General features: G+C 50.0%; 3 non-coding genes across 3 annotated transcripts; all 3 read left to right on the top strand.

Moving 5' to 3' along the window:
• Nucleotides 1-1,501: 1,501 nt before the first annotated feature.
• Nucleotides 1,502-1,692, top strand: LOC133342445 (U2 spliceosomal RNA). The gene has a single exon (XR_009755132.1). It is a non-coding gene; the product is annotated as a U2 spliceosomal RNA (small nuclear RNA).
• Nucleotides 1,693-2,747: 1,055 nt separating this feature from the next.
• LOC133342457 (U2 spliceosomal RNA) lies at nucleotides 2,748-2,938 on the top strand. The gene has a single exon (XR_009755142.1). It is a non-coding gene; the product is annotated as a U2 spliceosomal RNA (small nuclear RNA).
• An 11,990-nt stretch (nucleotides 2,939-14,928) lies between these two features.
• Nucleotides 14,929-15,119, top strand: LOC133342446 (U2 spliceosomal RNA). Its single transcript, XR_009755133.1, has one exon. It is a non-coding gene; the product is annotated as a U2 spliceosomal RNA (small nuclear RNA).
• Nucleotides 15,120-15,340: the final 221 nt, after the last annotated feature.

Raw genomic sequence — 15,340 nt, 5'->3', positions numbered from 1 at the left:
CTCCAGGCCAGCGGACCAGCAGGAGTTCCAGCCAGCGACCCGGACGTCCGTGCGACGCATCGAGGTACGCTGTTAGCGCAGAGAGCAGCGAACCTCCGCGGGCACCAAACAGTGAGTGGGGAGGTAAAGTAGGGTATCGTAAGCCGATAAATAGGGAATAGGTACAGGTTTAGTGGAATAGGCCAGCCTCGTCGACTCACTGATTCCACATCAATTCGCAGGTGGCATATAATAAATCATTAATAGCGAAGCGTGGTCTCGCGTGATCTTGTCGTGCAGTGTGAGCGTGTGGGTGCGCTGTGTGCACAGTGGTTCGCCACGTGAGGTGAGCGCTGCGCGGAGCTGAGCGCGCGGGTTGCGCGTGGGTACGCAGTGATTCTGTGGTGCTGCGGCTCGCCTCGGGGGAGCGCTGCGCAGAGCGGTGCGAGAGTGGGTGTCGCGTGTGTTCACTCCGTGTGTGATACAGGTGCGCGAGTATAACGTGAGTTGAGTTGGAGTGCGCGGAGCGGCGTGTGTGTGGGCGTGCGTGCGTAATCGGCGTCCCCCAGGTGCGCGCTCATAACGTGAGCGGCCAGCAGGCGGCGAGCGCTGCGCAGAGCGGCGCAAGAGTGGGTATCGCGTGTGGAGCTGTATGCGTGTGTGCGCGCACGTTCACTACGTGTATAATACGGATGCGCATTGGGAACGTGCCGCACAGGGCTATACTGCGAGCACGGCGTTTGATCGACGATGATGTGCGCACGTATGCTCGCAGCGTGGGAGCGCGGCGCGAGGCTGTAATCGTAGGGGCGTCGCGTTCGAATGCCGGCGAAACCGTAGCGGGTAATAGGGAGGTGGGGTAACGTAAACGAATAGGGGATGCAGGCGGGAGGGACCCCGGGGGCCGACGGCCCCCACAGTAGTACAATTTGTATTATTATATTAGCATTTTCAGATTCTTATTCTCTGAATCAATTACACTTGCACCTAAGAACTTGCTCGTTTGTTGGCAGAAACAAACTCGGTTTAATTATTTCTGGGTGTGCTTTTTGCAGAAATTGAGATTTTGTCCCGGTTTCAAATATGAATGGCCGTGTGCGTGACTGATGCTTGTTGAATATTCCGTATCTCTTAACACGATGGCACATGCGGAACGGTCGTGATAACTTGTGCGCATATTCTTTGGTAAAGTCACGTAAAGTATTTTTCTGTAATTTTTGTTATTTTTATTGAACCTATCTATGTGACTTTACCGAAAGACCCAAATAATATTCGCACAATAAGTTACCACGACCATTCCGCATGTGCCCTGGTGTTAAAAATAACAAAGGAGTTTTTTGTTATTTTTTGTTATTTTCTTTGAACCTATCTACATGACTTTACCGAAAGGCCCAAAGAATATGAATTCCTGCAGTCACGAAAGCTTTAAGTCGGTATTTATTGTGCGAAGTAACGGGTGGAGGCCCCATGGTGTAGAGACAGTCTTGGCGTATGTAATCTCCACCACTGGTAAGTGTGTGTTATCGCTTCTCGGCCTTTTGGCTAAGATCAAGTGTAGTATCTGTTCTTATCAGTTTAATATCTGATACGTACCACATTGTGGTACCTTATATTAAATAGATTTTTGGGACAGGGAGATGGAATAGGGGCTTGCTCCGTCCACTCCGCGCATCAACCCGGTATTGCAGTTTCTCCGGGAATGGTGCACCTCCCTGCTGGGGGAGGGATATCATCAAACAAAGTAGACTATGTTGGGTTTGCAAACCCCATTTCCGCTGTTTGTCCGTAATTGGGTGCGTTCTCTCCTGTTTTGTTACCAGTCCCCTCCATCTTCTCATTTGTGCCCTGGATAGCTGTCAAATTTCAAAAATCTATCAAACTCTTTTCACAGGTATCCAGTCGGTGTGGGTCAAGAAGTAATATGTCATATGCACATGCACTTATATACAAACAGTTTGTTTTATCCTGTACTCCTCTGTTTGTTACGTCTTCATAACGCAGTATTGCCCATAATGCCGTAATTTACCTATCTTAGTCTATCTTGCTTCATGTGCTATGTAGAAAGGCCTTAGGCTGAAATTTTACTATACCTTCCTTTAGGGACAGTGTTTATTAACGAACGATATTTTTTCGCTAGTTTTTTTTCATTCATATGTATTGGTCGTACAATTTGTATTATTATATTAGCATTTTCAGATTCTTATTCTCTGAATCAATTACACTTGCACCTAAGAACTTGCTCGTTTGTTGGCAGAAACAAACTCGGTTTAATTATTTCTGGGTGTGCCAAACCTTTTGCAGAAATTGAGATTTTGTCCCGGTTACAAATATGAATGGCCGTGTGCGTGACTGATGCTTGTTTAATATTCCGTATCTCTTAACACGATGGCACATGCGGAATGGTCGTGATAACTTGTGCGCATATTCTTTGGTAAAGTCACGTAAAGTATTTTTCTGTAATTTTTGTTATTTTCTTTGAACCTATCTATGTGACTTTACCGAAAGACCCAAATAATATTCGCACAATAAGTAACCACGACCATTCCGCATGTGCCCTGGTGTTAAAAATAACAAAGGAGTTTTTTGTTATTTTTTGTTATTTTCTTTGAACCTATCTACATGACTTTACCGAAAGGCCCAAAGAATATGAATTCCTGCAGTCACGAAAGCTTTAAGTCGGTATTTATTGTGCGAAGTAACGGGTGGAGGCCCCATGGTGTAGAGACAGTCTTGGCGTATGTAATCTCCACCACTGGTAAGTGTGTGTTATCGCTTCTCGGCCTTTTGGCTAAGATCAAGTGTAGTATCTGTTCTTATCAGTTTAATATCTGATACGTACCACATTGTGGTACCTTATATTAAATTGATTTTTGGGACAGGGAGATGAAATAGGGGCTTGCTCCGTCCACTCCGCGCATCAACCCGGTATTGCAGTTTCTCCGGGAATGGTGCACCTCCCTGCTGGGCAGGGGTGGTTTCTTCATTAGGGCGATTGGGCGACGCACCACCAATATCATTCAACCACAGAGTCACGCTAGCCGTCACTGCAGCCTCTGGATATAGTCCAATCAGCGTCATGTCACGTTCTGTGGAGTACCGCCTCTTTTGGGGCGATTTCACTCCGGCTGAGAATCGCCCCGAGTGGCCCCATAGACTTACATTGAAAGATGTTTTTTTTCGAACGTGGGCGCTCCAATGCATTCTCTATGGCTCCGGGAGGGCAAGCCCTAGCGTGCTTACGTCATCTTACGTGCTTACGTCATCATACGTAAGCACGTTTCATCCAACAATATAATTTATCGCTACCTAGTGGAATCTTTAATAAAATAAACTTGAGTGGTTTGTTTTAATAGTGAGTATATAAACAAACAAGAGTCACTTTATTTTTCATTAATATTAAAGAAGTGAAGTTGCCTTTACATGCTTAAGCTGTTAATTTATTCATTGCATGGGTGGACCTTATCCTTATCAATCATCCAGACATTTGCCCCCCCTGAGAGATTTTGCAGGAGCCGCCACTGCTGCTGGAGGAGGGATATCATCAAACAAAAGTAGACTATGTTGGGTTTGCAAACCCCATTTCCGCTGTTTGTCCGTAATTGGGTGCGTTCTCTCCTGTTTTGTTACCAGTCCCCTCCATCTTCTCATTTGTGCCCTGGATAGCTGTCAAATTTCAAAAATCTATCAAACTCTTTTCACAGGTATCCAGTCGGTGTGGGTCAAGAAGTAATATGTCATATGCACATGCACTTATATACAAACAGTTTCATCTTCTTGGTTCTTTCGGTAAAGTCACGTAGAAGGGAAGTAATAAAATAATAAAAATAAAACAAAATAAAATAAAATAATTCTCAAGACGTTTCGGCTACAACGCAAGCAGCCGTCTTCAGGTGAAGAATGAGACACTACCAAGCTAGGAGCTTATATATAAGCTGGGTTTGGAGGAGGAAGAGCGCCTTAACAAAAGGAATGTGCATATGAAGAGGAATTTAGAAATATTCATGGAAAATGCGTAAGAGGTGGGCGGGGGGGTTTCAAAGTCATATTATGCCCATGCATTATGCAGGATCAGCAGCACCAAGGGGGGGTGCAGGGAGTAGCATTAACAAAGGAAAGGAATGTTAATGATATGTAGCTGCAGTTACTAAACAACCACGTAGAAAACTAAAGTATAAACTACATAAAAAACTAAAGTATAAACTGCATAGCACCATCAGTATACTTACTATACTCTACAATAAGCTGAGTTACTAACAGCAAGTAATACATTACAATTCTACGTCGTAAAAATTATATAATATGCTTCCATCTAAACTTTATTCTCTTACATCACACGAGCATATACCGTACTATATACTGCCATAGATAAACCCAACATAAAATTATATACTGTATTGCTGTAAACCACCCTATACCTAATACATTTTAATATAACACTATGTATTATTCTACCCACCCTAATGTGTATCGAAATGGTTTATTACGTCCTTCCAATGATTGCTAAGCCAGAATCCATCTTCTCGGTTAAAATTGTCTCTGTGTTTGTATATGTGGATCGCCTCATGAACGAATCTCTCATGATAGCCAGATGGCTTGCAGAGAACCTCTGTCTTGGAGAAGTCAATATCATGTGAGCCCACTGAGTTGTAACAGTGATCTGCCATGGCTGAGGTGTTTGTCCTACCGTGTTTCAGGTCAGCTTTATGTTCACGGATGCGGTCCGAGACATGTCGTTTGGTTTCCCCAATGTAACTGCTACCACAGAGGCAACTTAGTTTGTAAGTATACTGATGGTGCTATGCAGTTTATACTTTAGTTTTTATGTAGTTTATACTTTAGTTTTCTACGTGGTTGTTTAGTAACTGCAGCTACATATCAATAACATTCCTTTCCTTTGTTAATGCTACTCCCTGCACCCCCCCTTGGTGCCTGGCTGCAGAAGGTTTCAACGAGAACTGTTTGGTGTCATCATGGACAAAATAGAATACAACAACAAAATTCAAGAACTACTCAACGATGGCAGCTATACAAAAATAAAAAGAGACCCCACCAACAGCCTCGTCACTAAAACCAAAAAAATCAATTTTGATTCAACCGCATTATTTGATCAGACCAAACAGTTATCGTTGAAACCTTCTGCAGCCAGGCCACCAAGATTATACGGCTTGCCAAAGATACATTAAGAAGATACACCTCTTCGTCCCATTGTCTCTACTATCAACTCCCCCACCTATAAATTGGCTCGTTTTTTGTCTGAAATCCTACGGCCTTTCACTGGAAAAACCACCTCTGCGGTACTAAACTCTACTGACCTGGTATCGACAATCAAGGGGATTGCCCTGTCCCCAGACGACCTGCTTGTCAGTTTTGATGTGGTTTCCTTATTCACCAAGGTTCCTGTACCTGACACCATCGCAATCATTGAAGACTTGGTTCATCATGGACTGAAAGCTGGGGAACCCCCCCTGGTGAGACACTGCTTAACCAATACATACTTCACCTGGAATGAAACTTTCTACAAGCAAACTGAGGGCACCCCAATGGGCTCCCCCCTATCTCCGGTTGTAGCCAACATCTTCATGGAGAAATTTGAGACGGACGCCATCCAGACTGCCACTCTACGCCCGACCTTATGGAAGAGGTACGTAGACGACACTTTTGTCATCTGGCCACATGGCCGTGCTGCTCTAGACCAATTTCTCGACCACATCAACTCCATACACCCAGCCATCAGATTCACCATGGAAGTCGAAAAAGATGGCAAGCTACCCTTTTTGGATGTCCTAATCAAAAGGAGACCTGATGGTTCAATGAGCCACTCTGTCTACAGGAAAGCCACCCATACGGATGCTTACCTAAAACCGGATTCCCACCACCATCCATCCCAGAAGAATTCCCTCATCAAGACTCTATATCATAGAGCCCAATGCATCTCCGACCATGAACACATTGCCAGTGAACTCAAACACGTACGCCAAGCTCTTAAGGCTAATGGTTACTCCGACTACACAATCCGCAAAGCCATCACTCCAACCATCAAGAAGGATCCTGTTGAGGAGCCTTTCAAGACCATCACCTTACCCTACATTGCTGGGGTCACAAAAAAGATCTCCAAAATCCTGATTAAACACAAGATCCAGGTCCGATTCAACACAGTACATAAAATCCGTGATCCGGTACCGTCTGTAAAAGATGTGGTTCCAGACATACAGTACCCTGGCGTCTACAAACTAAGTTTCCTCTGTGGTAGCAGTTACATTGGGGAAACCAAACGACATGTCTCGGACCGCATCCGTGAACATAAAGCTGACCTGAAACACGGTAGGACAAACACCTCAGCCGTGGCAGATCACTGTTACAACTCAGTGGGCTCACATGATATTGACTTCTCCAAGACAGGGGTTCTCTGCAAGCCATCTGGCTATCATGAGAGATTCGTTCATGAGGCGATCCACATATACAAACACAGAGACAATTTTAACCGAGAAGATGGATTCTGGCTTAGCAATCATTGGAAGGACGTAATAAACCATTTCGATACACATTAGGGTGGGTAGAATAATACATAGTGTTATATTAAAATGTATTAGGTATAGGGTGGTTTACAGCAATACAGTATATAATTTAATGTTGGGTTTATCTATGGCAGTATATAGTACGTTATATGCTCGTGCGATGTAAGAGAATAAAGTTTAGATGGAAGCATATTATATAATTTTTACGACGTAGAATTGTAATGTATTACTTGCTGTTAGCAACTCAGCTTATTGTAGAGTATAGTAAGTATACTGATGGTGCTATGCAGTTTATACTTTAGTTTTTTTATGTAGTTTATACTTTAGTTTTCTACGTGGTTGTTTAGTAACTGCAGCTACATATCATTAACATTCCTTTCCTTTGTTAATGCTACTCCCTGCACCCCCCCTTGGTGCTGCTGATCGTGCATAATGCATGGGCATAATATGACTATGAACCCCCCCCCCACCCACCTCCTACGCATTTCCCATGAATATGCTAAATTCCTCTTCATATGCACATTATTTTTGTTAAGGCGCTCTTGCACCTCCAACACAGCGTATATATAAGCTCCTAGCTTGGTAGTGTCTCATTCTTCACCTGAAGACGGCTGCTTGCGTTGTAGCCGAAACGTCGTGAGAATTATTTTATTTTATTATGTTTTATTTTTATTATTTTATTACTTCCCTTCTACGTGACTTTACCGAAAGAACCAAGAAGATGAATCCCTGCAGTCACGAAAGCTTTAAATCTAAATACAAACAGTTTGTTTTATCCTGTACTGCTCTGTTTGTTACGTCTTCATAATGTAGGGCTGTTATCGAGGGGCTGTTTGTACATAGGATCAAACGGCGAACAAACACAGTGGGCGGAGCTCCGGGAGTACACGGGGGGGGGGTGCCCGCAACGACGTCCGCATCGGGCAGCCTGGGGGTAGGGCTGCCCGGGGTTGTGATCCTGGGGGGGATATAAAAGGGGATGACAGAGAGAGCTCGGGGCTCAGTATCAGAACAAAGGAGGGAAGATTGAAGACCTGGGTAGCTAGAGCCCTGGACTCCCCTGAGACGCCGCCCTTGTCAGGGCCGCGCAGGACCGAGCCAGCGGAGTGGTCCCGTGAACCAGAGTCAGGACTCTGGGACTCCGGGTACCGTAGCCCGACTCACCAGTGTCGGGCCAGACAGCCTCCCCTAGCCCATTAGTGGAGGACTCGGGGTAGGTCAGGGATAGCTAGCGGTGTATCCCCAGTTATACGGGTGAGGGGGCCGATACCCCCTCTAGTACTGTCCTGTCGTGACGACTTGTAAAATAAAGACACGTGTGCCTCAACCTCGGTGTCAAGCGTCCTCACCGGTACTTCAACTGGAGTCAGAAGTACTACGAACATGGAAACGCGCAATACAGCTCGGGCCAGAGTACCGCAGGAGGAAGACACTGCTGAGATCGTCGAGCCCGAGACGGCTCCACAAGACATGGTGCAGCCGGGGCCTGACGCCTTCTTACCGGTGGCATCGGAATGAAGAGGGGCCGCAGCCAGACGCGTTACGGCTGGCTCACGAAAGGCTGGCGGAGCTGCTGTATGCCGCTGCCGCCACGCTGGAGACCATCACGCGATTGGGGGCTGGTGGTCCACCACGGGGCGAGGGGAGCCAACGACCGGGGCGCCTTCCCGCCATTTCAGAAGAGTCGAAATTTGAATTTCCCGCCATCGACGCCGCGGCTGCTCAGGGCGTGGCCAGCTTGAACATCGGCTCCGACATCGGCCTCGCTGGAGCTGCCGCGTCATCACCGGCGGAGGGTGCGTCATCGCAGCTGCGACAGGCGATTCCATCGGCCGTTCGCGCCGAGCCACAGCCGAGTCGTGGTGACAACAACCTGCGGGGTTCTACAACAACCGCTGCGCTACACCAGAGACTGTCCCCGCTTAAGGAGTTTGTCGGCGCGGAGGGAGACTGGGGCGGCTTTCGGCGACGCTTCCTCGCCCAACAAGAAATGGCAAACTGGTCGGACGATGAGGCTCTCTGCGCGCTGCCAGCGCTCCTCGACGGCGACGCGCTCGCCGCCCTCACATCGGCGCCGAGGGAGAAGCGTTCTACGCTGCCGATGGCGCTACAGCTGCTGGGCGGGGTCTATGGACCTTCAGCTGAATGCCGACAGCAGTTTTACGATCGCAAGCGGGGTGAAAAGGAGTCGCCCCTGGCATACCGGACGAGCCTCCTGGCGATGGCGAAGACGGCCTTTCCTCGTATGGACGACGACGGCGTGGACGCGATGGTCACGGAGAAAATCCTCCTCCTGGCAGACGACCTCGACATCGCTGTCGTCGCACAGGAGGACGCGGAGATGACATCTCTCCAGGCTGCGCGGCTCCTCCACGCCAACCTTCTGTCACTGCGGCGGAAAGCCAGCAGGGCATCGGCCGGGCGTGCGGTGGCTGCAGCCACCCTTCCGACTGAAGAGCTCTACGCCGTCGACCACCGACGGCAACAGGCGACAGGAGCACGGTCGGGCCGGGACGGGTCGAGCCGCTTCGACCGTCCATCATCTCCGACGGCGCTCCCGCGTTGTTTCAACTGCGGCGTCCGGGGCCACGTCGCCTCGGGGTGCCGCTCTCCTCGACAGCGCGGGACGACGCCTCGTCAGGACGCCGGCCCTCCTCCTCCCAAGTTCCAGCAACATGATCCGGCAAGTCGCGGCACCACACATGTTTGGCCAAAGCACTCACCTGTCGCACACTCTCGCACCACAACGAACGGGGGGCCGATGTTGCGCTGCGACGGGCCAACACGGATCACTGCGCGGACTCAAATCGAGCCCGGGCAGTGGTCCGTGTTAGCCCATCGCGTGGTGGCCCCGTCGTCGGGGTCGTCGGCCGTGGTCGGACACATTGACGGGGTAGAAGTACGCATCCTAGTCGATACGGGGGCATCGGCGACAATCATTTCGGAGCTAATTTACAATATTCTACCTGTACAGAGCCGTCCTTTACTGCCGGTTAACGTCCCATTCTATGCCGCTAACGGGGGCTCTCTCGGCATCATGGGACAGATTCGAGCGCAAATTTCTATCGGGGACATCAAATTGTCGGGGCCGATTTTTGTTTCCTCCTCACTGGCGGTTCCGTGCCTGCTGGGGACGGACTTCTTAGGCAAAATGCCGATTCGAATTTTGATCGACCAAGGATGCATTTAGCTTCCGTCGGGGCGACGCATGGCGTTCCTGCCTTCCCCTGCTGCGGCTCGGACGGCGTTCGCAACAGTACCGGCGTTCGTCGTTAAAACAGTTCGTGTGCCGCCGGGAGCTCAAATGTTAGTGCCTCTGAAACTTCGTAGGCCCTTCGCTAAGGGCGTTGGGGATCAGGGTGTTATGCTGGGACCGTCTAGGGCCGGGGTTAATGGACCTCATTTAATTCCGGCCCAGACCGTCGTAAGAGGGGACGAGGACCCTTTCATCGCGGTCCTCAATGTGGGGTCGCAGACAGTAGTGGTTCCTCAAGGGACGGTGCTCGCTCACGCGACGCCGGTGCCCTGCGAGGTACCTGTTGCGAACCACGTTGGCACTGCTTCCCGGACGCACCTGCATTCGGACAGCGATGAAGGGTGGCTCGACGCGCTTTGTGCGGGATCGACGGACCTGTCAAATTCAGAGCGCCAACAGCTTAGATCACTACTGAGGGAATTTTCCGACGTTTTCAGTCGGAATAAATACGATTTGGGTTGTACTCACCTGCTGCGTCACCATATTGACACGGGTGACAGCGCGCCAATTCGCCAAAATCCGTTTCGGTTGAGTCCCGCCGAAAAGGACCATGTCAAATCGGCTGTCGATGACATGTTAGCCGCCGACATCATTTCTCCCTCCACCAGCCCTTGGGGAGCGCCGATTGTCCTGGTTAAAAAGCAGGACGGCTCGTTGCGGTTTTGCGTGGATTTTCGGCGCCTTAATAAAATTTCGGTTGCCGACGCATACCCGCTCCCACGGATGGACGAATGGCTGGACGCCTTGGCGGGAGCGCGATTCTTCTCCACACTAGATTTACTTTCGGGATTCTGGCAGCTTCCTCTGCACGATGATTCAAAGCCTAAAACTGCTTTCCGTACACCGCACGGCCTGTTCCAATTCAACCGGTTGCCGATGGGCTTACACTCAGCGCCGGCAACTTTCCAGCGGTTGATGGAATTGGTTTTGGCTGGATTACAATGGGAGTCGTGCCTCATTTATTTGGATGACGTTATTGTCTTTGGAAAAACTTTTGACGAACATCTCCAGAGGTTGCGGGTGGTTTTCCAAAAGATGCGGGCTGCTAATTTGAAATTTAAGCCACAAAAATGCCATTTGTTACGCGAGTCGGTGCGTTATTTGGGGCACATCGTGGGGCGCTCGGGTATTGCTACCGATCCCGCCAAAACGCAGTGTGTCAGCTCCTGGCCGACTCCCACCTCGGTGGGAGAGGTGAGGAGTTTTATTGGCTTCGCGTCGTATTACCGACGCTTCGTCGCTAATTTTGCGACGATTGCCAAACCCCTTCACGCTTTAACATCTAAAGGGGTTCGGTTCCACTGGGGTCAGGATGAGGAAGCTGCTTTCTGCTCCCTTCGGGAAGCCCTGGTGAAAGCTCCTCCCGTGATTTACCCAGATTTTTCGACGCCGTTTTTGCTCGACACCGACGCGAGCAACACGGGTATTGGAGGTGTGCTTTCCCAGGTGGTTGACGGCGTGGAACGGGTGGTTGCGTACGGCAGTCGGGTGTTGTCTCCAGCGGAGCAAAGATATTGTGTCACCCGTAGGGAACTGTTGGCAATTGTCTATTTCATCCAACAGTATCGCCCATATCTGTACGGTCAGCATTTCACCGTCCGTACAGATCATGCGGCACTGCAGTACGCCCTGAAGGTTCAACAGCCATCGGGACAATTGTCCCGATGGTTGGAGGTCCTCCAGGATTTCGATTTCGAAACCACCTACCGTAAGGGCGTTCGCCACACCAACGCGGATGCTCTGTCGCGCATGCCAACCGCCTCCGAATGTGCATGCCTCCTGGGGTCGGGGCGTTGCAGGCCACCAGAGGACATGCCGGTTCCAGTCCTGGCGGCCGCCGCCGATGATGAAACATTGCTCCCCGATGATATCGCGGAACAGGGAAGAGATTCCCTGCTTGGGTTGCCCGTTAACGAATGGGGGCGCCTCCAGATGGAGGATACCTCCCTCCTCGCGTTGCGTCGTCGCGCCGGGGAGAGGGGGCGTGGGACAGGTGATGCCGACGCATGGGAAATGCACGCGGGGTTGCTTATGCATTGGGACGGGAAATCCCACCGTCACCGGCTGGTGGTCCCTTCTGGGTTACGGGGTAAGGTGGTGTGGGCTGCTCATGAGCGCCTCCTCCACCTGGGTACCCAAAAGACCCTCGCCTTGCTCCAGCTTGACTTTTTTTGGCCGGGCATGACGCGGGATGTCACGGATCTGTTGGCAGCATGCCCTCGGTGTGCGCAGCGCAAACCACCAGCACGGAAGTCGAACCCGCCGTTGCAGTCCATCACAGTCTCCAGGGTGAACGAACTTGTAGCGCTGGATATCCTGGGCCCATTTCCCGCCACCCCTAGGGGCAATAGATATTTATTAACAGGGGTTGAGTACTATACGCGCTGGCCTATGGCCTGGCCCCTGGCCAATCAGTCGGTAGCAGCCATCGTGGACGCCTTTGTCCAAGTCTACGTCATGGACAAAGGTGCTCCGGAGCGGCTGCTGACCGACCAGGGTAAAATTTTTTCCGGGAAACTCCTCAAACAGGTCTGTGATCTCCTGGGAACGAAGAAAATTCGTACCTCTCCCTATCACCCGCAAACTGACGGGATTGTCGAGCGTCTGCATCGCACCATAACATCTATGTTGTCGCACCAGGTTTCGGAGTCACAGACCAATTGGGACTTGCAAATTCAAGGGGTCCTGGCAGCATACAGATTGGCCCCCCATGCTGCGACGGGATTTTCACCCTTCTTTCTCATGTATGGCCGCGAACATGACCCACCTGTTCGGGCACAGCTTCAGATCCCCGCGCCGCTGGGTAAGACTAAATTGGACGAACACGTTAAATTTAACCTTGAAAAACTGACTGAGGCACGGGATGCTGCCATGCTAAATTCCGACAGGCGTCAAAAGGCGAATGAGCGCCTCAGACTGGCACGCGCGCACGTGCTGCAGTGGAAGCCAGGGGACAGGGCATGGCTGCGCTGTCCCCAGGTACCACTCGCGACCTCCTCGAAGCTGGTGCGGCCGTGGCGGGGCCCCGTCGAGGTGGTCGAGGTTTTGCGACCTCAATGCGTGCGTATCAAGTGGGGGAAGCGCCGGTGGTTCGTTCACCCCTCTAGGCTGAAACCCTTCGTTGCGATGCGAGGCCCCACTCCACACACGCAGGGCCAAACATGTGGGGGGTCGACCGACTCGGAGGGTCCGTCTCTGTTGCTCTCGCCTGACGTCTTGCCGGCTGTTCCGCCCCCAGGTACATCAGGAATGACGGGCTCGCGCCCATCAACCCACACGGGGGATGCCGAGGGTCTCGCCACTTCAATCGCGGACTCACCTCGAAAGGGACAGCTGCCATCGGATGGTCCGCCATCTGGGGTTGGTCCATGTGACGGGCCTGCGGCAAGGACGCGCGCAAAAATGCGCAGACTCTTGTAATGCACAGGAAGACGAAGAAAAAAAATTTTATTTAGTTTTTTTTGAAAAATTTTCACGTGTTATGGTTACTGGGCGCTGCGTTGGTGGGGTGCTCTTGGCACGTTGTTGTTGTGGCTGTGTGTGTTGTGTGTGTGTTGTGTGTGTCTTGTGTGTGTGTTGTGTGTGTGTTGTCTGTGTGTTGTGTGTGTGTTGTGTGTGCGCTGGGGGTTCCTGGCGAATGTATATACTTTGTCTTTACGGATTTCGTATTTATTCGGGGGGGGGGGGGGGCGCGTCGGTTTATTCTCCCTTCGGGGGTATGGTTATTGTTGTTGTTCAATTCGCGTTCTTTTGAAAAAAATGAGGCACACACGAGGGTCAAGGGGTAAAGGTACCTTTATTGGAATTGTTGCAGCCGGGACGGCTGCGAGCTGGGCAGGGGGGAGTGATGTAGGGCTGTTATCGAGGGGCTGTTTGTGCATAGGATCAAACGGCGAACAAACACAGTGGGCGGAGCTCCGGGAGTACACGGGGGGGGGGGTGCCCGCAACGACGTTCGCATCGGGCAGCCTGGGGGTAGGGCTGCCCGGGGTTGTGATCCTGGGGGGGATATAAAAGGGGATGACAGAGAGAGCTCGGGGCTCAGTATCAGAACAAAGGAGGGAAGATTGAAGACCTGAGTAGCTAGAGCCCTGGACTCCCCTGAGACGCCGCCCTTGTCAGGGCCGCGCAGGACCGAGCCAGCGGCGTGGTCCCGTGAACCAGAGTCAGCACTCTGGGACTCCGGGTACCGTAGCCCGACTCACCAGTGTCGGGCCAGACAGCCTCCCCTAGCCCATTAGTGGAGGACTCGGGGTAGGTCAGGGATAGCTAGCGGTGTATCCCCAGTTATACGGGTGAGGGGGCCGATACCCCCTCTAGTACTGTCCTGTCGTGACGACTTGTAAAATAAAGACACGTGTGCCTCAACCTCGGTGTCAAGCGTCCTCACCGGTACTTCAATAGCACAGTATTGCCCATAATTCCGTAATTTACCTATCATAGTCTATCTTGCTTCATGTGCTATGTAGAAAGGCCTTAGGCTGAAATTTTACTATACCTTCCTTTAGGGACAGTGTTTATTAACGAACGTTATTTTTTCGCTAGTTTTTTTTCATTCATATGTATTGGTCGTACAATTTGTATTATTATATTAGCATTTTCAGATTCTTATTCTCTGAATCAATTACACTTGCACCTAAGAACTTGCTCGTTTGTTGGCAGAAACAAACTCGGTTTAATTATTTCTGGGTGTGCCAAAGCCTTTTGCAGAAATTGAGATTTTGTCCCGGTTCAAATATGAATGGCCGTGTGCGTGACTGATGCTTGTTTAATATTCCGTATCTCTTAACACGATGGCACATGCGGAATGGTCGTGATAACTTGTGCGCATATTCTTTGGTAAAGTCATGTAAAGTATTTTTTTTGTAATTTTTGTTATTTTCTTTGAACCTATCTATGTGTCTTTACCGAAAGACCCAAAAAATATTCGCACAATAAGTTACCACGACCATTCCGCATGTGCCATGGTGTTTAAAATAACAAAGGAGTTTTTTTGTTATTTTTTGTTATTTTCTATGAACCTATCTACATGACTTTACCGAAAGGCCCAAAGAATATGAATTCCTGCAGTCACGAAAGCTTTAAGTCGGTATTTATTGTGCGAAGTAACGGGTGGAGGCCCCATGGTGTAGAGAGAGTCTTGGCGTATGTAATCTCCACCACTGGTAAGTGTGTGTTATCGCTTCTCGGCCTTTTGGCTAAGATCAAGTGTAGTATCTGTTCTTATCAGTTTCATATCTGATACGTACCACATTGTGGTACCTTATATTAAATTGATTTTTGGAACAGGGAGATGGAATAGGGGCTTGCTCCGTCCACTCCGCGCATCAACCCGGTATTGCAGTTTCTCCGGGAATGGTGCACCTCCCTGCTGGGGGAGGGATATCATCAAACAAACGTAGACTATGTTGGGTTTGCAAACCCCATTTCCGCTGTTTGTCCGTAATTGGGTGCGTTCTCTCCTGTTTTGTTACCAGTCCCTTCCATCTTCTCATTTGTGCCCTGGATAGCTGTCAAATTTCAAAAATCTATCAAACTCTTTTGACAGGTATCCACTCGGTGTGGGTCAAGAAGTAATATGTCATATGCA

Source organism: Lethenteron reissneri, chromosome 14, assembly GCF_015708825.2.
Source record: "Lethenteron reissneri isolate LAM-NWPU_2019-01 chromosome 14, ASM1570882v1, whole genome shotgun sequence".
NCBI classification, from domain to species: Eukaryota; Metazoa; Chordata; class Hyperoartia; order Petromyzontiformes; family Petromyzontidae; genus Lethenteron; species Lethenteron reissneri.
Note: the sequence above shows the minus strand (reverse complement) of the source record. Positions and strands in the feature narration are given on the sequence as shown.